The sequence below is a fragment of the Scyliorhinus torazame genome, chromosome 14, assembly GCF_047496885.1.
Source record: "Scyliorhinus torazame isolate Kashiwa2021f chromosome 14, sScyTor2.1, whole genome shotgun sequence".
NCBI classification, from domain to species: domain Eukaryota; kingdom Metazoa; phylum Chordata; class Chondrichthyes; order Carcharhiniformes; family Scyliorhinidae; genus Scyliorhinus; species Scyliorhinus torazame.
Window position 1 is genome coordinate 175,215,012 of NC_092720.1, and position 20,850 is coordinate 175,235,861.

Genomic DNA, 20,850 nt, shown 5'->3' on the forward strand with positions numbered 1-20,850 from the left:
CCCAGCATTCCTTTCCTCTCATTCTTGAATATTGCAAGTGCAAACAAACACTCTCTCTATTTCCACGATTGACTTTCTTCGCCCAAATACCAGTTGCGCGTTGGAGCGCCTCTCATTCGCCGTCTCACACTCTTTGATCGAAAGAGAAAAATCTAGGCCCCTTTCGTTCCACTGTTGCTGTTAGGTGAATGTCTCTCATTGGTGGTTCAAATTCATATTGATTAAACCTTTGGATGCGAACTGACTGTTTGAAATCATAAAGACAGCTTTTGGCGTGTTTAATATTGGAACCGGAGAAAATAAATCAAATCAACGTGGCATGAAATATAAAAAGCACCAAGGCGGTGATTCGATCCCACAGAGGGACGAAGTATACAAAACAATTCAAACTCGGGAGGTATATCATTTCGTCTCTGGGTGGGATTGAACCACCAAACTTTCGATTAACAGCCGAACGCGCTAACCGATTGCGCCACAGAGACGACAACTACTCTGGTTACTCGAATAAACATGCCAAATAATGATGGAAACAATCTCATAGTGGCCACGTCATAAGAGCAAATTATTGTCCATGCACAAATCTGGAACAAAAACACAAAAGGTTGGGCAATCTCGGCAGGTCTTACAGCATCTGAGAAGTCAGAACGGAGTCTGTGGTTCAAGACAGGGTGACTTTGTGTTACAGAACAAAGACTACACCATTATCCGTAGCCCTGTCAATAACGCTCCTCCAGCCTTTTACATTCGAGCCATTTTTGTACTTTCTGCTTCCAGATATTCGCCGTGAAACTATAATAAAACTGTATTTTCTGATGTGCAGTTAGGACAGTTTTCTTAGTTTCTAAATATCAGTTGATTTCTCATTCTAACCAAAGGAAATGTGTCTTGACTGTCGACGATCAGTCGGGCAGCGCCCTTCGTTCTCCCCGGAGTCTCTTTCTCGAAGTGTTTCCCAACATTCACAAACCTAGTGCTTGATTTTCGTGTGTTGCTTCGTATCCTTTTCTCCACTGCTAAGTGGCTCTATTTCTCAGAATTCTGCCCACTCCTCACTGCTTCATGACCGGATGTCAGGAAATTCATTTCCATGGAGGGACTATCGAGACCAAGATTATTCTCCGCGTATAAAGAAGGTTCAGTGGTTATTTGGTTGAGACACTTGAAAGTTTTGGGTGAATAGCCGAAGAAGCTGATGTAACAAATTGAGAGAGACTGTTTTCACTTGCAAAAATAAAAGACCCGAAGGAGTATGATGGATGAAAATAGTTAAAATATAAAACAGTGACCTGAGGAGATTCTCGTATTCACAACAGTTTGAATTCAGGTGCCTCTCACAGGAGCAGAAACATGCACTCAGTTGTGACCCGCTTTAAAGAGGCCTTACACAGAGAATTCCGCACCCGTTAATTTTCGAGATACACATTAACTTACCGTTGTCGTGACTCGGAGTCGAAGCGAGGTTGATGCAGCCACAGCTCAAAGTACTAACCACTATACGATCACGACGCCACACGTTCCCGCCGAGGTGCACAGTGACTGCCGATGTACTTGATCATCAACTGTTTGGAATCTATCATGGCCAACACTTTATGACTCTCTCATTACAAGTTTCGTAGATACACAGTTTGGATACCTCAACTTTGGTTCCAGAGTAATGTTCCTGCAACAAGGGTATATACATTTTAACCCACGCTGATAAAAAGAACCGCTATAATAGATAACACATAACAATTTCGACATTCAGCCCAAATATATGGCATTTGGACTTTCTCCCGTCTCTGCATCGATTTTCTCCGCCTGCTCGAGGTCCCTCCCATAGTCCAAAGATGTGAAGGTTCGGTGGATTGGCCATGCTAAAGTGTGCCAGATTGTCCATAGACTAGCAGTTTCGCTGGATTGGCCAAGATCAACGTGACAGGTGACTGGCATTCTACGGAGGAGCTTGATCACGAAGACCCCTGCTGATTTTTTAAAAACCATTTTATTCTGTATCCCTTTCCTCTCATTCCTGAATATTGTCAGTGCAAACCAACTTTCTCTCTATTTCTACGACTCAACATCTCCGCCCGCATACCAGTTGAACTTTGGAGCGTCTCTCATTCGCCGTCTCGCCCTCTTTGATCCAAAGAGAAAAATCTAAGATCCTTTCATCCCACTGTTGCTATTGGGTGAATGTCTCTCCATGGTAATTCAAATTCATATTCATTAACCCTTTGGATGCGAACTGAATGTTTAAAATCAGAAAGACAGAATTTGGCGTGTTTAATATTGGAACTGGAGAAAAGAAATCAAATCAACCTGGCATGAAATATTAAAAGCACCAAGGCGGTGATTCGATCGCACAGAGGGACAAAGTAAAATGCGGTTCACGCGGGGTGGGATAACACTTCGTCTCTGGGTGGAATCGAACCACCAACCTTTCTGTTAACAGCCGAACGCGCTGACCGATTGCGCCCCAGAGACGACAAATGCTCTTTTAGCTTCAATAAACAAGCCAGTTTAAGATGGACACAGTCTCATCTTGTCCACATCGTAACAGTTCCTTCTTGTTGATGCACCAATCTGGAACAAAAACACAAATTGCTGAGCAATCTCAGCAGGTCTGACAGCATCTGTGGAGAGAGAACGGAGTCTGTGTTTCAAGCCAGGGTGATTATGTGTCACAGAACAAAGACTACGGCATTATCCGCAGCCCTGCCAAAAACGCCCTCCAGCCTTCTACATTCGAGCCATTGTTGTATTTTCTGCTTCCAGATATTCGCAATGAAACTATAATTAAACTGTATTTTCTGATATGCAGTAAGGACAGTTTTCTTAGATTCTAAATATCAGTTGATTTCTCGAATCATTCGAACCAAAGGAAATGTGACGTCACTGTCGATGAGCAGTCGGGCAGCGCCCTTCGTTCTCCCCGGTGTCTCTTTCTCGAAGTGTTTCCCAACATTCACAAAACTAGTGCTTGATTTTCGTGTGTCGCTTCTTTTCCATTTTCTCCATTGCCAACTGGCATTATCTCCCAAAATCCTGCCCGCTCCTCTTCATTGCATCATGACAGATGTCAGGAAATTCATGGAGATGGAGGGACCATCCAGACCAAGAATATTCTCCGCGTATACAGAAAGTTCCGTGGGTCTTTACTTGAGACACTTGAACGTTTTGGGTGAATGGCCAAAGAAGCTGATGCAGCAAATTGAGAGAGACTGTTTTCACTTCCAACCAGACAAGAACCTGAGGAGTATGCTTGATGATAATAGTTAAAATAAAAAAGTGGGAGCTGAAGAGATTCTCGTATTCACAAGCGTTTGAACTCTGGAGCATCAAACAGGAGCAGAAGCATGCACTCAGATGTGAGCCCGTTTTAAAGAGTCCTTTCCTCAGAGAATTCCTCATCAGTTCATTTGCGAAAACCTCATCAAATTATCGCTGCCGTGACTCTGAATCGAAATTGCTGCGGCCACAACGCAGAGCACTAACCACGAGACGATCACGGCGCCACACGTCACCGGCGAAGCATATCTGTAACTGTCGATGTACTTGGTCATCAACTGTTTGGAATCTATCATGACGCACAGTTTATGACTCCCTAAAAACAACTTTAGTAGATACACAAGTTTGGATGCCTTAACTTTGGTTCCATAATAATGTTCCTGCAACAAGGATAATTAACCGGGCTCATAAAAATAACAATGCAATGGCTATAATATATAATACATAACAATTCCGATATTCATCCCAAACTTATGGTATTTGGACGTTCTCCCGGTGTCTGCATCGGTTTTCTCTACCTGCTCGAGGTCCCTCCCGCAGTGCAAAGATGTGAACGTTCGGTGTATTGGCCATGCTAAAATGAGCCAGATTGTTCATGGATTAACAGTTTCGCTGGATTGGCCGTGATCAATTTGCGGGATTACGGGTATTCTACGGAGGAACTTGGTCTCTTTGTCTCTTGCTGATTTTTTGAAACCATTTCTCCCAGCATTCCTTTCCTCTCATTCTTGAATATTGCAAGTGCAAACAAACTCTCTCTCTATTTCCACGATTGTCTTTCTCCGCCCAAATACCAGTTGCGCGTTGCAGTGCCTCTCATTCACCGTCTCACACTCTTTGATCTAAAGAGAAAAATCTAGGCCCCTTTCGTTCCACTGTTGCTGTTAGGTGAATGTCTCTCCATGGTGGTTCAAATCCATATTGATAAACCTTTGGATGCGAACTGACTGTTTGAAATCATAAAGACAGCATTTGGCGTGTTTAATATTGGAACCGGAGAAAATAAATCAAATCAACGTGGCATGAAATATAAAAAGCACCAAGGCGGTGATTCGATCCCACAGAGGGACGAAGTAGACAAAACATTTGATCCTCGGGAGGGATATCATTACGCCTCTCGGTGGGATTGAACACCAACCTTTCGGTCAACAGCCGAACGCGCTAACCGATTGCGCCACAGAGACGGCAACTGCTCACGTCACTCAAATAAACATGCCAAATTATGATGGAAACAATCTCATCCTGGCCACGTCCTCAGAGCAAATTATTGTCCATGCACAAATCTGGAACAAAAACACAAAAGGTTGGGCAATCTCGGCAGTTCTTACAGCATCTGAGAAGTCAGAACGGAGTCTGTGGTTCAAGACAGGGTGACTTTGTGTTACAGAACAAAGACTACACCATTATCCGTAGCCCTGTCAATAACGCGCCTCCAGCCTTTTACATTCGAGCCATTTTTGTATTTTCTGCTTCCAGATATTCGCAGTAAAACTATAATAAAACTGTATTTTCTGATGTGCAGTTAGGACAGTTTTCTTAGTTTCTAAATATCAGTTGATTTCTCATTCTAACCAAAGGAAATGTGTCTTGACTGTCGACGATCAGTCGGGCAGCGCCCTTCGTTCTTCCCGGAGTCTCTTTCTCGAAGTGTTTCCAAACATTCACAAACCTAGTGCTTGATTTTCGTGTGTTGCTTCGTATCCTTTTCTCAACTGCTAAGTGGCTCTATTTCTCAGAATTCTGCCCACTCCTCACTGCTTCATGACCAGATGTCAGGAAATTCATTTCCATTGAGGGACTATCGAGACCAAGGTTATTCTCCGCGTATAAAGAAGGTTCAGTGGGTATTTGGTTGAGACACTTGAAAGTTTTGGGTGAATAGCCGAAGAAGCTGATGGAACAAATTGAGAGAGACTGTTTTCACTTGCAAAAATAAAAGACCTGGAGGAGTATGATAGATGAAAATAGTTAAAATATAAAACCGTGATCTGAGGAGATTCTCGTATTCACAACAGTTTGAATTCAGGTGCCTCCAACAGGAGCAGAAACATGCACTCAGTTGTGACACGCTTTAACGAGGCCTTACAAAGAGAATTCCACACCCGTTCCTTTCCGAGATACACATTAACTTACCGCTGTCGTGACTCGGAGTCGAAGAAGGTTGCTGCAGCCACAGCGAAAAGTACTAACCACTATACGATCACGACGCCACACGTTACCGCCGAGGTGCACAGTGACTGCCGATGTACTTGATCATCAACTGTTTGGAATCTATCATGGCCAACACTTTATGACTCTCTCATTACAAGTTTCGTAGATACACAGTTTGGATACCTCAACATTGGTTCCAGAGTAATGTTCCTGCAACAAGGATATATACATTTTAACCCACGCTGATAAAAAGAACCGCTATAATAGATAACACATAACAATTTCGACATTCAGCCCAAATTTATGGCATTTGGACTTTCTCCCGTCTCTGCATCGATTTTCTCCGCCTGCTCGAGATCCCTCCCACAGTCCAAAGATGTGAAGGTTCGGTGGATTGGCCATGCTAAAGTGTGCCAGATGGTCCATAGACTAGCAGTTTCGCTGGATTGGCCAAGATCAACGTGCCAGGTGACTGGCATTCTACGGAGGAGCTTGATCACGAAGACCCCTGCTGATTTTTTAAAAACCATTTCATCCTGTATCCCTTTCCTCTCATTCCTGAATATTGTCAGTGCAAACGAACTTTCTCTCTATTTCTACGACTCAACATCTCCGCCCGCATACCAGTTGAACTTTGGAGCGTCTCTCATTCGCCGTCTCGCCCTCTTTGATCCAAAGAAAAAAATCTAAGATCCTTTCATCCCACTGTTGCTATTGGGTGAATGTCTCTCTATGGTAATTCAAATTCATATTCATTAACCCTTTGGATGCGAACTGAATGTTTAAAATCAAAAAGACAGAATTTGGCGTGTTTAATATTGGAACCGGAGAAAAGAAATCTTAAATCGGAGAAAAGGACCCTAACCCTAACCCTAACCCTAACCAATCTGGAACAAAAACACAAGATGCTGGGCAATCTCAGCAGGTCTGACAGCATCTGTGGAGAGAGAACGGAGTCTGTGTTTCAAGCCACGTTGATTATGTGTCACAGAACAAAGACTACGCCATTATCCATAGCCCTGTCAATAACGCCCTCCAGCCTTCTACATTCGAGCCATTGCTGTATTTTCTGCTTCCAGATATTCGCAATGAAACTATAATTAAACTGTATATTCTGATGTGCAGTAAGGACAGTTTTCTTAGATTCTAAATATCAGTTGATTTCTCGAATCATTCTAACCAAAGGAAATGTGACGTCACTGTCGATGAGCAGTCGGGCAGCGCCCTTCGTTCTCCCCGGTGTCTCTTTTTCGAAGTGTTTCCCATCATTCACAAAACTAGTGCTTGATTTTCTTGTGTCGCTTCTTTTCCATTTTCTCCATTGCCAACTGGCATTATCTCCCAAAATCCTGCCCGCTCCTCTTCATTGCATCATGACAGATGTCAGGAAATTCATGGAGATGGAGGGACCATCCAGACCAAGAATATTCTCCGCGTATACAGAAAGTTCCGTGGGTCTTTACTTGAGACACTTGAACGTTTTGGGTGAATGGCCAAAGAAGCTGATGCAGCAAATTGAGAGAGACTGTTTTCACTTCCAACCAGACAAGAACCTGAGGAGTATGCTTGATGATAATAGTTAAAATAAAAAACTGGGAGCTGAAGAGATTCTCGTATTCACAACCGTTTGAATTCTGGAGCATCAAACAGGAGCAGAAGCATGCACTCAGATGTGAGCCAGTTTTAAAGAGTCCTTTCCTCAGAGAATTCCTCATCAGTTCATTTGCGAAAACCTCATCAAATTATCGCTGCCGTGACTCTGAATCGAAATTGCTGCGGCCACAACGCAGAGCACTAACCACGAGACGATCACGGCGCCACACGTCACCGGCGAAGCACGTCTGTAACTGTCGATGTACTTGGTCATCAACTGTTTGGAATCTATCATGACGCACAGTTTATGACTCCCTAAAAACAACTTTAGTAGATACACAAGTTTGGATGCCTTAACTTTGGTTCCATAATAATGTTCCTGCAACAAGGATAATTAACCGGGCTCATAAAAATAACAATGCAATGGCTATAATATATAATACATACCAATTCCGATATTCATCCCAAACTTATGGTATTTGGACGTTCTCCCGGTGTCTGCATCGTTTTTCTCTACCTGCTCGAGGTCCCTCCCGCAGTGCAAAGATGTGAACGTTCGGTGTATTGGCCATGCTAAAATGAGCCAGATTGTCCATGGGTTAACAGTTTCGCTGGATTGGCCCTGATCAATTTGCGGGATTACGGGTATTCTACGGAGGAAATTGGTCTCTTTGTCTCTTGCTGATTTTTTGAAACCATTTCTCCCAGCATTCCTTTGCTCTCATTCTTGAATATTGCAAGTGCAAACAAACTCTCTCTCTATTTCCACGATTGACTTTCTCCACCCAAATACCAGTTGCGCGTTGGAGCACCTCTCATTCGCCGTCTCACACTCTTTGATCTAAAGAGAAAAATCTAGGCCCCTTTCGTTCCACTGTTGCTGTTAGGTGAATGTCTCTCCATGGTGGTTCAAATTCATATTGATTAAACCTTTGGATGCGAACTGACTGTTTGAAATCATAAAGACAGCATTTGGCGTGCTTAATATTGGAACCGGAGAAAATAAATCAAATCAACGTGGCATGAAATATAAAAATCACGAAGGCGTTGATTCGATCCCACTGAGAGACGAAGTATACAAAAAAGTTCCTCCGCAGGAGAGATATCATTTCGTCTCCGGGTGGGATTGAACCACCAACCTTTCGGTTAACAGCCGAACGCGCTAACCGATTGCGCCACAGAGACGGCAACTGCTCAAGTCACTCGAATAAACATGCCAAATTATGATGGAAACAATCTCATCCTGGCCACGTCCTCAGAGCAACTTATTGTCCATGCACAAATCTGTAACAAAAACACAAAAGGTTGGGCAATCTCGGCAGGTCTTACAGCATCTGAGAAGTCAGAACGGAGTCTGTGGTTCAAGACAGGGTGACTTTGTGTTACAGAACAAAGACTACACCATTATCCGTAGCCCTGTCAATAACGCTCCTCCACCATTTTACATTCGAGCCATTTTTGTATTTTCTGCTTCCAGATATTAGCAGTGAAACTATAATAAAACTGTATTTTCTGATGTGCAGTTAGGACAGTTTTCTTAGTTTCTAAATATCAGTTGATTGCTCATTCTAACCAAAGGAAATGTGTCTTGACTGTCGACGATCAGTCGGGCAGCGCCCTTCGTTCTCCCCGGAGTCTCTTTCTCGAAGTGTTTCCCAACATTCACAAACCTAGTGCTTGATTTTCGTGTGTTGCTTCGTATCCTTTTCTCCACTGCCAAGTGGCTCTATTTCTCAGAATTCTGCCCACTCCTCCTCACTGCTTCATGACCAGATGTCAGGAAATTCATTTCCATGGAGGGACTATCGTGACCAAGATTATTCTCCGCGTATTAAGAAGGTTCAGTGGGTATTTGGTTGAGACACTTGAAGGTTTTGGGTGAATTGCCGAAGAAGTTGATGGAACAAATTGAGAGAGACTGTTTTCACTTGCAAAACTAAAAGACCCGTAGGAGTATGATAGATGATAATAGTTAAAATATAAAACCGTGATCTGAGGAGATTCTCGTATTCACAACAGTTTGAATTCAGGAGCCGAAACATGCACTCAGTTGTGACCGACTTTAAAGAGGCCTTACACAGAGAATTCCGCACCCGTTCATTTCCGAGATACACATTAACTTACCGCTGTCGTGACTCGGAGTCGAAGCGAGGTTGATGCAGCCACAGCGCAAATTACTAACCACTACACGATCACGACGCCACACGTTACCGCCGAGGTGCACAGTGACTGCCGATGTACTTGATCACCAACTGTTTGGAATCTATCATGGCCAACACTTTATGACTCTCTCATTACAAGTTTCGTAGATACACAGTTTGGATACCTCAACATTGGTTCCAGAGTAATGTTCCTGCAACAAGGAGATATATATTTTAACCCACGCTGATAAAAAGAACCGCTATAATAGATAATACATAACAATTTCGACATTCATCCCAAATATATGGCATTTGGACGTTCTCCCGTCTCTGCATCGGTTTTCTCCGCCTGCTCGAGGTCCCTCCCATAGTCCAAAGATGGGAAGGTTCGGTTGATTGGCCATGCTAAAGTGTGCCAGATTGTCCATAGAATACCAGTTTTGCTGGATTGGCCAAGATCAACGTGCCAGGTGACTGGCATTCTACGGAGGAGCTTGATCACGAAGACCCCTGCTGATTTTAAAATAACCATTTCATCCTGTCTCACTTTCCTCTCATTCCTGAATATTGTCAGGGCAAACCAACTTTCTCTCTATTTCTACGACTCAACATCTCCGCCCGCATACCAGTTGAACTTTGGAGCGTCTCTCATTCGCCGTCTCGCCCTCTTTGATGCAAAGAGAAAAATCTAAGATCCTTTCATCCCACTGTTGCTATTGGGTGAATGTCTCTCTATGGAAATTCAAATTCATATTGATTAACCATTTGGATGCGAACTGACTGTTTAAAATCAGAAAGACAGCATTTGGCGTGTTTAATATTGGAACCGGAGAAAAGAAATCAAATCAACGTGGCATGAAATATAAAATCGACCCGACAGAGGGACAAGGTAAAATACGCTTCACCCGAGGTGGGATAACACTCCGTCTCTGGGTGGGATCGAACCACCAACCCTTCGATTAACAGCCGAACGCGCGAAACGATTGCGCCACAGAGACGACAGATGCTCTGTTAGCTCCAATAAACAAGCCAATTTAAGATGGACACAGTCTCATCTTGTCCACATCGTAACAGCTCATTCTTGTTGATGCACCGATCTGGAACAAAAACACAAAATGCTGGGCAATCTCAGCAGGTCTGACAGCATCTGTGGAGAGAAAACGGAGTCTGTGTTTCAAGCCAGGGTGATTATGTGTCACAGAACAAAGACTACGCCGTTATCTGTAGCCCTGTCAATAACGCCCTCCAGCCTTCTACATTCGAGCCATTGTTGTATTTTCTGCTTCCAGATATTCGCAATGAAACTGTAATTAAACTGTATTTTCTGATGTGCAGTAAGGACAGTTTTCTTAGTTTCTAAATATCAGTTGATTTCTCGAATCATTCTAACCAAAGGAAATGTGACGTCACTGTCGATGAGCAGTCGGGCAGCGTCCTTCGTTCTCCCCGGTGTCTCTTTCTCGAAGTGTTTCCCAACATTCACAAAACTAGTGCTTGATTTTCGTGTGTCGCTTCTTTTCCATTTTCTCCATTGCCAGCTGGCATTATCTCCCAAAATCCTGCCCGCTCCTCCTCATTGCATCATGACAGATGTCAGGAAATTCATGGAGTTGGAGGGACCATCCAGACCAAGAATATTCTCCGCGTATACAGAAGGTTACGTGGGTCTTTACTTGAGACACTTGAACATTTTGGGTGAATGGCCAAAGAAGCTGATGCAGCAAATTGAGAGAGACTGTTTTCACTTCCAACCAGACAAGAACCTGAGGAGTATGCTTGCTGATAATAGTTAAAATAAAAAACTGGGAGCTGAAGAGATTCTCGTATTCACAAGCGTTTGAATTCTGGAGCATCAAACAGGAGCAGAAACATGCACTCAGATGTTAGCCCGTTTTAAAGATTCCTTTCCTCAGAGAATTCCTCATCAGTTCATTTGCGAAAAACTCATCAAATTATCGCTGCCGTGACTCTGAATCGAAATTGCTGCGGCCACAACGCAGAGCACTAACCACGAGACGATCACGGCGCCACACGTCACCGGCGAAGCATGTCTGTAACTGTCGATGTACTTGGTCATCAACTGTTTGGAATCTATCATGACGCACAGTTTATGACTCCCTAAAAACAACTTTAGTAGATACACAAGTTTGGATGCCTTAACTTTGGTTCCATAATAATGTTCCTGCAACAAGGATAATTAACCGGGCTCATAAAAATAACAATGCAATGGCTATAATATATAATACATACCAATTCCGATATTCATCCCAAACTTATGGTATTTGGACGTTCTAACGGTGTCTGCATCGTTTTTCTCTACCTGCTCGAGGTCCCTCCCGCAGTGCAAAGATGTGAACGTTCGGTGTATTGGCCATGCTAAAATGAGCCAGATTGTCCATGGGTTAACAGTTTCGCTGGATTGGCCCTGATCAATTTGCGGGATTACGGGTATTCTACGGAGGAAATTGGTCTCTTTGTCTCTTGCTGATTTTTTGAAACCATTTCTCCCAGCATTCCTTTGCTCTCATTCTTGAATATTGCAAGTGCAAACAAACTCTCTCTCTATTTCCACGATTGACTTTCTCCACCCAAATACCAGTTGCGCGTTGGAGCACCTCTCATTCGCCGTCTCACACTCTTTGATCTAAAGAGAAAAATCTAGGCCCCTTTCGTTCCACTGTTGCTGTTAGGTGAATGTCTCTCCATGGTGGTTCAAATTCATATTTATTAAACCTTTGGATGCGAACTGACTGTTTGAAATCATAAAGACAGCATTTGGCGTGCTTAATATTGGAACCGGAGAAAATAAATCAAATCAACGTGGCATGAAATATAAAAATCACGAAGGCGTTGATTCGATCCCACTGAGAGACGAAGTATACAAAAAAGTTCCTCCGCAGGAGAGATATCATTTCGTCTCCGGGTGGGATTGAACCACCAACCTTTCGGTTAACAGCCGAACGCGCTAACCGATTGCGCCACAGAGACGGCAACTGCTCAAGTCACTCGAATAAACATGCCAAATTATGATGGAAACAATCTCATCCTGGCCACGTCCTCAGAGCAACTTATTGTCCATGCACAAATCTGTAACAAAAACACAAAAGGTTGGGCAATCTCGGCAGGTCTTACAGCATCTGAGAAGTCAGAACGGAGTCTGTGGTTCAAGACAGGGTGACTTTGTGTTACAGAACAAAGACTACACCATTATCCGTAGCCCTGTCAATAACGCTCCTCCACCATTTTACATTCGAGCCATTTTTGTATTTTCTGCTTCCAGATATTAGCAGTGAAACTATAATAAAACTGTATTTTCTGATGTGCAGTTAGGACAGTTTTCTTAGTTTCTAAATATCAGTTGATTGCTCATTCTAACCAAAGGAAATGTGTCTTGACTGTCGACGATCAGTCGGGCAGCGCCCTTCGTTCTCCCCGGAGTCTCTTTCTCGAAGTGTTTCCCAACATTCACAAACCTAGTGCTTGATTTTCGTGTGTTGCTTCGTATCCTTTTCTCCACTGCCAAGTGGCTCTATTTCTCAGAATTCTGCCCACTCCTCCTCACTGCTTCATGACCAGATGTCAGGAAATTCATTTCCATGGAGGGACTATCGTGACCAAGATTATTCTCCGCGTATTAAGAAGGTTCAGTGGGTATTTGGTTGAGACACTTGAAGGTTTTGGGTGAATTGCCGAAGAAGTTGATGGAACAAATTGAGAGAGACTGTTTTCACTTGCAAAACTAAAAGACCCGTAGGAGTATGATAGATGATAATAGTTAAAATATAAAACCGTGATCTGAGGAGATTCTCGTATTCACAACAGTTTGAATTCAGGAGCCGAAACATGCACTCAGTTGTGACCGACTTTAAAGAGGCCTTACACAGAGAATTCCGCACCCGTTCATTTCCGAGATACACATTAACTTACCGCTGTCGTCACTCGGAGTCGAAGCGAGGTTGATGCAGCCACAGCGCAAAGTACTAACCACTACACGATCACGACGCCACACGTTACCGCCGAGGTGCACAGTGACTGCCGATGTACTTGATCACCAACTGTTTGGAATCTATCATGGCCAACACTTTATGACTCTCTCATTACAAGTTTCGTAGATACACAGTTTGGATACATCAACATTGGTTCCAGAGTAATGTTCTTGCAACAAGGAGATATATATTTTAACCCACGCTGATAAAAAGAACCGCTATAATAGATAATACATAACAATTTCGACATTCATCCCAAATATATGGCATTTGGACGTTCTCCCGTCTCTGCATCGGTTTTCTCCGCCTGCTCGACGTCCCTCCCATAGTCCAAAGATGTGAAGGTTCGGTTGATTGGCCATGCTAAAGTGTGCCAGATTGTCCATAGAATACCAGTTTTGCTGGATTGGCCAAGATCAACGTGCCAGGTGACTGGCATTCTACGGAGGAGCTTGATCACGAAGACCCCTGCTGATTTTAAAATAACCATTTCATCCTGTCTCACTTTCCTCTCATTCCTGAATATTGTCAGGGCAAACCAACTTTCTCTCTATTTCTACGACTCAACATCTCCGCCCGCATACCAGTTGAACTTTGGAGCGTCTCTCATTCGCCGTCTCGCCCTCTTTGATCCAAAGAGAAAAATCTAAGATCCTTTCATCCCACTGTTGCTATTGGGTGAATGTCTCTCCATGGAAATTCAAATTCATATTGATTAACCATTTGGATGCGAACTGACTGTTTAAAATCAGAAAGACAGCATTTGGCGTGTTTAATATTGGAACCGGAGAAAAGAAATCAAATCAACGTGGCATGAAATATAAAATCGACCCGACAGAGGGACAAGGTAAAATACGCTTCACCCGAGGTGGGATAACACTCCGTCTCTGGGTGGGATCGAACCACCAACCCTTCGATTAACAGCCGAACGCGCGAAACGATTGCGCCACAGAGACGACAGATGCTCTGTTAGCTCCAATAAACAAGCCAATTTAAGATGGACACAGTCTCATCTTGTCCACATCGTAACAGCTCATTCTTGTTGATGCACCGATCTGGAACAAAAACACAAAATGCTGGGCAATCTCAGCAGGTCTGACAGCATCTGTGGAGAGAAAACGGAGTCTGTATTTCAAGCCAGGGTGATTATGTGTCACAGAACAAAGACTACGCCGTTATCTGTAGCCCTGTCAATAACGCCCTCCAGCCTTCTACATTCCAGCCATTGTTGTATTTTCTGCTTCCAGATATTCGCAATGAAACTGTAATTAAACTGTATTTTCTGATGTGCAGTAAGGACAGTTATCTTAGTTTCTAAATATCAGTTGATTTCTCGAATCATTCTAACCAAAGGAAATGTGACGTCACTGTCGATGAGCAGTCGGGCAGCGTCCTTCGTTCTCCCCGGTGTCTCTTTCTCGAAGTGTTTCCCAACATTCACAAAACTAGTGCTTGATTTTCGTGTGTCGCTTCTTTTCCATTTTCTCCATTGCCAGCTGGCATTATCTCCCAAAATCCTGCCCGCTCCTCCTCATTGCATCATGACAGATGTCAGGAAATTCATGGAGTTGGAGGGACCATCCAGACCAAGAATATTCTCCGCGTATACAGAAGGTTACGTGGGTCTTTACTTGAGACACTTGAACATTTTGGGTGAATGGCCAAAGAAGCTGATGCAGCAAATTGAGAGAGACTGTTTTCACTTCCAACCAGACAAGAACCTGAGGAGTATGCTTGCTGATAATAGTTAAAATAAAAAACTGGGAGCTGCAGAGATTCTCGTATTCACAAGCGTTTGAATTCTGGAGCATCAAACAGGAGCAGAAACATGCACTCAGATGTTAGCCCGTTTTAAAGATTCCTTTCCTCAGAGAATTCCTCATCAGTTCATTTGCGAAAAACTCATCAAATTATCGCTGTCGTGACTCTGAATCGAAATTGCTGCGGCCACAACGCAGAGCACTAACCACGAGACGATCACGGCGCCACACGTCACCGGCGAAGCATGTCTGTAACTGTCGATGTACTTGGTCATCAACTGTTTGGAATCTATCATGACGCACAGTTTATGACTCCCTAAAAACAACTTTAGTAGATACACAAGTTTGGATGCCTTAACTTTGGTTCCATAATAATGTTCCTGCAACAAGGATAATTAACCGGGCTCATAAAAATAACAATGCAATGGCTATAATATATAATACATACCAATTCCGATATTCATCCCAAACTTATGGTATTTGGACGTTCTCCCGGTGTCTGCATCGTTTTTCTCTACCTGCTCGAGGTCCCTCCCGCAGTGCAAAGATGTGAACGTTCGGTGTATTGGCCATGCTAAAATGAGCCAGATTGTCCATGGGTTAACAGTTTCGCTGGATTGGCCGTGATCAATTTGCGGGATTACGGGTATTCTACGGAGGAACTTGGTCTCTTTGTCTCTTGCTGATTTTTTGAAACCATTTCTCCCAGCAATCCTTTGCTCTCATTCTTGAATATTGCAAGTGCAAACAACCTCTCTCTCTATTTCCACGATTAACTTTCTCCGCCCAAATACCAGTTGCGCGTTGGAGCGCCTCTCATTCGCCGTCTCACACTCTTTGATCGAAAGAGAAAGATCTAAGCCCCTTTCGTTCCACTATTGCTGTTAGGTGAATGTCTCTCCATGGTGGTTCAAATTCATATTGATTAAACCTTTGGATGCGAACTGACTGTTGAAAATCAGAAACACAGCATTTGTCGTGTTTAATATTGGAACTCAGAAAGGAAATAAAATCAACCTGGCATGAAATATAAAAAGCACCAAGGCGGTGATTCGATCCCACAGAGCGACAAAGTAAAATACGCTTCAACCGGGGGTGGGATAACACTTCGTTTCTGGGTGGGATCGAACCACCAACGTTGCATTTAACAGCCGAACGCGCTCATCGATTGCGCCACAGAGACGACAAACGCCACTTTTGCTCGAATAAGCAAGCCAATGTATGATGGACACAGTCTCATCTTGTCCACATCGTAACAGCTCATTCTTGCTGATGCACCAATCTGGAACAAAAACACAAAATGCTGGGCAATCTCAGCAGGTCTGACAGCATCTGTGGCGAGAGAACAGAGTCTGTGTTTAAAGCCAGGGTGATTATGTGTCACAGAACATAGACTACACCATTATCCGTAGCCCTGTCAATAACGCGCCTCCGGCCTTCTACATTCGAGCCATTGTTGTACTTTCTGCTTCCAGATATTCGCAATGAAACTATAATTAAACTGTATTTTCTGATGTACAGTAAGGAGAGTTTTCTTAGTTTCTTAATATCAGTTGATTTCTCGAATCATTCTAACCAAAGGAAATGTGAAGTGCCTGTCGATGATCAGTCGCGCAGCGCCCTTCGTTCTCCCCGGTGTCTCTTCTCGAAGTTTTTCCCAACATTCTCAAAACTAGTGCTTGATTTTCGTGTGTCGCTTCTTTTCCGTTTTCTCCATTGCGAACTGGCATTATCTCCCAACATTCTGCCCGCTCATCCTCATTGCAATCATGACCAGATGTCAGGAAATTAATTTATATGGAGGGACTATCCAGACCAAGAATATTCTCCGCGTATACAGAAGGTTCCGTGGGTCTTTACTTGAGACACTTGAACATTTTGGGTGAATGGCCAAAGAAGCTGATGCAGCAAATTGAGAGAGACTGTTTTCACTTCCAAACAGACAAGAACCTGAGGATTATGCTTGATGATAATAGTTAAAATAAAAAACTGGGAGCTGAAGAGATTCTCGTATTCACAAGCGTTTGAATTCTGGAGCATTAAACAGGAGCAGAAACATGCACTCAGCTGGGAACGGTTATATCGAGTCCTTTCCTCAGAGAATTCCTCATCAGTTCATTTGCGAAAAACTCATCAAATTATCGCTGGCGTGACTCTGAATCGAACCGGGATTGCTGAGGTAACAACGCAGAGTTCTAACTACGAGACGATCACCGCGCCTCACGTCACCGGCGAAGCTCGTCTGGAGTTGTCGATGTACTTGGTCATCAAGTGTTAGGAATCTATCATGACGCACAGTTTATGACTCCCTAAAAACAACTTTCGTAGATACACAAGTTTGGATGCCTTAACCTTGGTTCCATAATAATGTTCCTGCAACAAGGATATATACACTTTAACCCAGCCTCATAAAAATAACAATGCAATGGCTATAATATATAATACATACCAATTCCGATATTCATCCCAAATTTATGGTATTTGGACTTTCTCCCGGTGTCTGCATCGGTTTTCTCCGCCTGCTCGAGGTCCCTCCCAGTGCAAAGATGTGAACGTTCGGTGTATTGGCCATGCTAAAGTGTGCCAGATTGTCCATGGATTAACAGTTTCGCTGGATTGGCCGTGATCAACGTGCGGGATTACGGATATTCTACGGAGGAACTTGGCCTCTTTGTCCTTGCTGATTTTTTGAAACCATTTCTACCAGCATTCCTTTCCTCTCATTCTTGAATATTGCCAGTGCAAACAAACTCTCTCTCTATTTCCACGATTTACTTTCTCCGCCCCCATACCAGTTGCGCGTTGGAGCGCCTCTCATTTGCCGTCTCACCCTCTTTGATCGAAAGAGAAAAATCAAGGCCCCTTTCGTTCCACTGTTGCTGTTAGAGTGAATGTCTCTCCATGGTGCTTCAAATTTATATTGATTAACTCTTTGGATGCAACCTGACTGTTTAAAATCAGAAAGACAGCATTTTAATATTGTTTAATATTGGAACCGGAGAAAAGAATTCAAATCAACGTGGCATGAAATATAAAAAGCACCAAGGCGGTGATTGGATCCCACAGAGGGACGAAGTATAAAAAACATTTCATCCTGGGGTGGGATAACACTTCGTCTCCGGGTCAGCAGGGCACGACGTGACTAAGTTCCCCCGGAGAATACCCGTAACCGGGCTCGTTGATGATGGCTAATCCAGCGAAACTGCTAATCGATGGAAAATCGGGCACACTTGAGCATGGCCAATCCACCGAACCTTCACATATTTGGACTGTGGCAGCGACCTCCAGCAGGCGGAGAAAACCGATGCAGACGCCGGGAGAACGTCCAAGTACCATATGTTTGTGATGAATATCGAAATTGTTATGTATTGTATATTACAGCGTTCGCATGGTAATTTTTATGAGCCTGAATTAAAGTGTATATATCCTTGTTGCAGGAACATTATTATGGAACCATGGTTAAGGCATTCAAACTCTGTATCTACTAAAGTTGTTATTAGAGAATCATAAAGTTTGGGCCATGATAGATTCCAAACAGTTGATGACTAAGTACATCGCCAGTTACACGTTGTTTCGGCTGCGACGTGTGGCGCCGTGATCGTCTACTCGTCAGTATTTTGCGGTGTGGCCGCAGCAACCTTAGATCGAATCCGAAATACGAGCAGCGATAATTTGATGTGTTTTTCCGAAATGAGCGGATGAGGAATTATTTGTGCAAAGGCCTCTTTAAAACGGGTTCACAGCTGAGTGCATGCTTCTGCTCCTGTTTGATGCTGCAGAATTCAAACGGTTGTGAATAAGAGAATCTCTTCAGCTCCCGGTTTTTTATTTTAACTATTATCATCAAGCATACTCCGCAGGTTCTTGTCTGTTTGGAAGTGAAAACAGTCTCTCTCAATTTGCTGCATCAGCTTCTTCGGCCATTCACCCAAAATGTTCAAGTGTCTCAAGTAAAGACCCACGGAACCTTCTGTAAACGCGGAGAATATTCTTGGTCTGGATAGTCCCTCCATATAAATTAATTTCCTGACATCTGGTCATGATTGCAATGAGGAGGAGCGGGCAGAATGTTGGGAGATAATGCCAGTTGGCAATGGAGAAAACGGAAAAGAAGCGACACACGAAAATCAAGCACTAGTTTTGAGAATGTTGGGAAACACTTCGAGAAAGAGACACCGGGGAGAACGAAGGGCGCTGCACGACTGATCAGCAACAGTCAAGACACATTTCCTTTGATTAGAATTATTCGAGAAGAACTTCCGGGTGCGGCGATGACCAGCTGAGTCGCACGTTTCGGCAGCTCCCTGTGAAACGGACTTTTGGGCTCTTGGTCGGAGCCCCAACGGCAATTTTGACGGCTAAAATCACTGTGCGGTAAACCAGAAGGGAATCCCCCCTGGATACGGATGGAAAAAGGAGGAGAGAGTGGCCAGATTGCAGTGGATCCTTTAGAACAGCGGCAAGGAAGGCAAGCAAAAACCAAGATGGCGTCAGAAGGTGGCAGTTTAACATGGGGCCCTGAACAACAAGAGTTCTTGAAATGCTGTGTGGAAGAGATCAAAAAGGAAATGAAGAAAGAGCTGTTGGCCCCGATACTACAGGCGATCGAAGGGCTAAAGGAGGAACAAAAGACCCAGGAGCGGGAGCTTTGGGTCGTGACGGCAAAGGCAGCCGAGAATGAGGACGATATACAGGGCCTGGTGGTGAAGACGGAGACGCAGGAGGCACATCAGAAACGATGTGTGGAAAGGTTGGAGGCACTGGAAAACAACGCAAGGAGGAACAACCTGAGGATTCTTGGTCTTCCTGAAGGTGTGGAGGGAGCGGTCGTCGGGGCATATGTGAGCACGATGCTGCACTCGTTAATGGGAGCGGAGGCCCCGGCGGGTCCGTTGGAGGTGGAGGGAGCATACCGAGTGATGGCGCGAGGACCGAGAGCAGGAGAAATTCCCAGAGCCATAGTGGTGAGATTCCTCCGTTTTAAGTATAGAGAAATGGTCCTTAGATGGGTGAAGAAAACTCGGAGCAGTAAATGGGAGAACGCGGTGATCCGCGTTTATCAAGACTGGAGTGCGGAGGTGGCGAGAAGGAGGGCGAGCTTTAATTGGGCCAAGGCGGTGCTTCATAAAAAGAAGATAAAATTTGGAATGCTGCAACCGGCAAGACTGTGGGTCACATATCGAGGGAGGCACCACTACTTTGAGACGGCGGATGAAGCGTGTACTTTTATTGTGGAAGAAAAACTGGAATGAGCGGGTTATTAAAAAGAACGTTCGAACAAAGTGGTGGGGCGAATGTGGGGGGCAAAGAGGGGTTTTATGTACTAATCCTGCGATGTGGTAACTTTTCTCTCTCCCACAGTTGGTGATGGGGGAGGAGGGGAGGTGGAGGAGATGGGGCGTTGGCCATTGGGGGCGGGGCCAAGGGAGAAGCGCGGGCTTGGTTCCTGCGCTATGATAATCATGGCGGGAATAGAGAAGCAGGAAGGAGGGGGTGTCGCACGGTGCGAGCCGAGGTCACGGGGGGAAGCCGAGGTCAGCCAGAGTTTGCTGACTTCTGGGAGCAACATGGGGGGAGTAATTACGCTAGCGGGGGATCTAGCGGGGGGGGGGGTGGGAGGGGGGAATTACTGGGTTGCTGCTGCTGGGGAGAGGGGGGAGCTGGTATGGGAGAGGATGGGCGGGGGGCACCGCCTGGGGGAGATACAGCTGCGTGGGAACCGGGTGAGGAGCTGGAAAAAGGTGATGGCTAATCGACAAGGGGGGGTGGGGGAGGAAGCCCCCCAACTCGGCTGATCACGTGGAACGTGAGAGGGCTGAACGGGCCGATAAAGAGGGCACGGGTACTCGCACACCTTAAGAAACTTAAGGCAGATGTGGTTATGTTACAGGAAACGCACCTGAAACTAATAGACCAGGTTAGGCTACGCAAAGGATGGGTGGGGCAGGTGTT

At 44.4% G+C, this 20,850-nt stretch overlaps 6 non-coding genes across 6 annotated transcripts; all 6 read right to left on the bottom strand.

The window, feature by feature from the left end:
* Positions 1 to 408: 408 nt before the first annotated feature.
* Positions 409 to 482, bottom strand: trnan-guu (transfer RNA asparagine (anticodon GUU)). The gene has a single exon. It is a non-coding gene; the product is annotated as a tRNA-Asn (tRNA).
* A 1,907-nt stretch (positions 483 to 2,389) lies between these two features.
* Positions 2,390 to 2,463, bottom strand: trnan-guu (transfer RNA asparagine (anticodon GUU)). The gene has a single exon. It is a non-coding gene; the product is annotated as a tRNA-Asn (tRNA).
* A 5,659-nt stretch (positions 2,464 to 8,122) lies between these two features.
* trnan-guu (transfer RNA asparagine (anticodon GUU)) lies at positions 8,123 to 8,196 on the bottom strand. Its single transcript has one exon. It is a non-coding gene; the product is annotated as a tRNA-Asn (tRNA).
* A 1,880-nt stretch (positions 8,197 to 10,076) lies between these two features.
* Positions 10,077 to 10,150, bottom strand: trnan-guu (transfer RNA asparagine (anticodon GUU)). Its single transcript has one exon. It is a non-coding gene; the product is annotated as a tRNA-Asn (tRNA).
* A 1,916-nt stretch (positions 10,151 to 12,066) lies between these two features.
* On the bottom strand, positions 12,067 to 12,140 carry trnan-guu (transfer RNA asparagine (anticodon GUU)). The gene has a single exon. It is a non-coding gene; the product is annotated as a tRNA-Asn (tRNA).
* A 1,880-nt stretch (positions 12,141 to 14,020) lies between these two features.
* trnan-guu (transfer RNA asparagine (anticodon GUU)) lies at positions 14,021 to 14,094 on the bottom strand. Its single transcript has one exon. It is a non-coding gene; the product is annotated as a tRNA-Asn (tRNA).
* Positions 14,095 to 20,850: the final 6,756 nt, after the last annotated feature.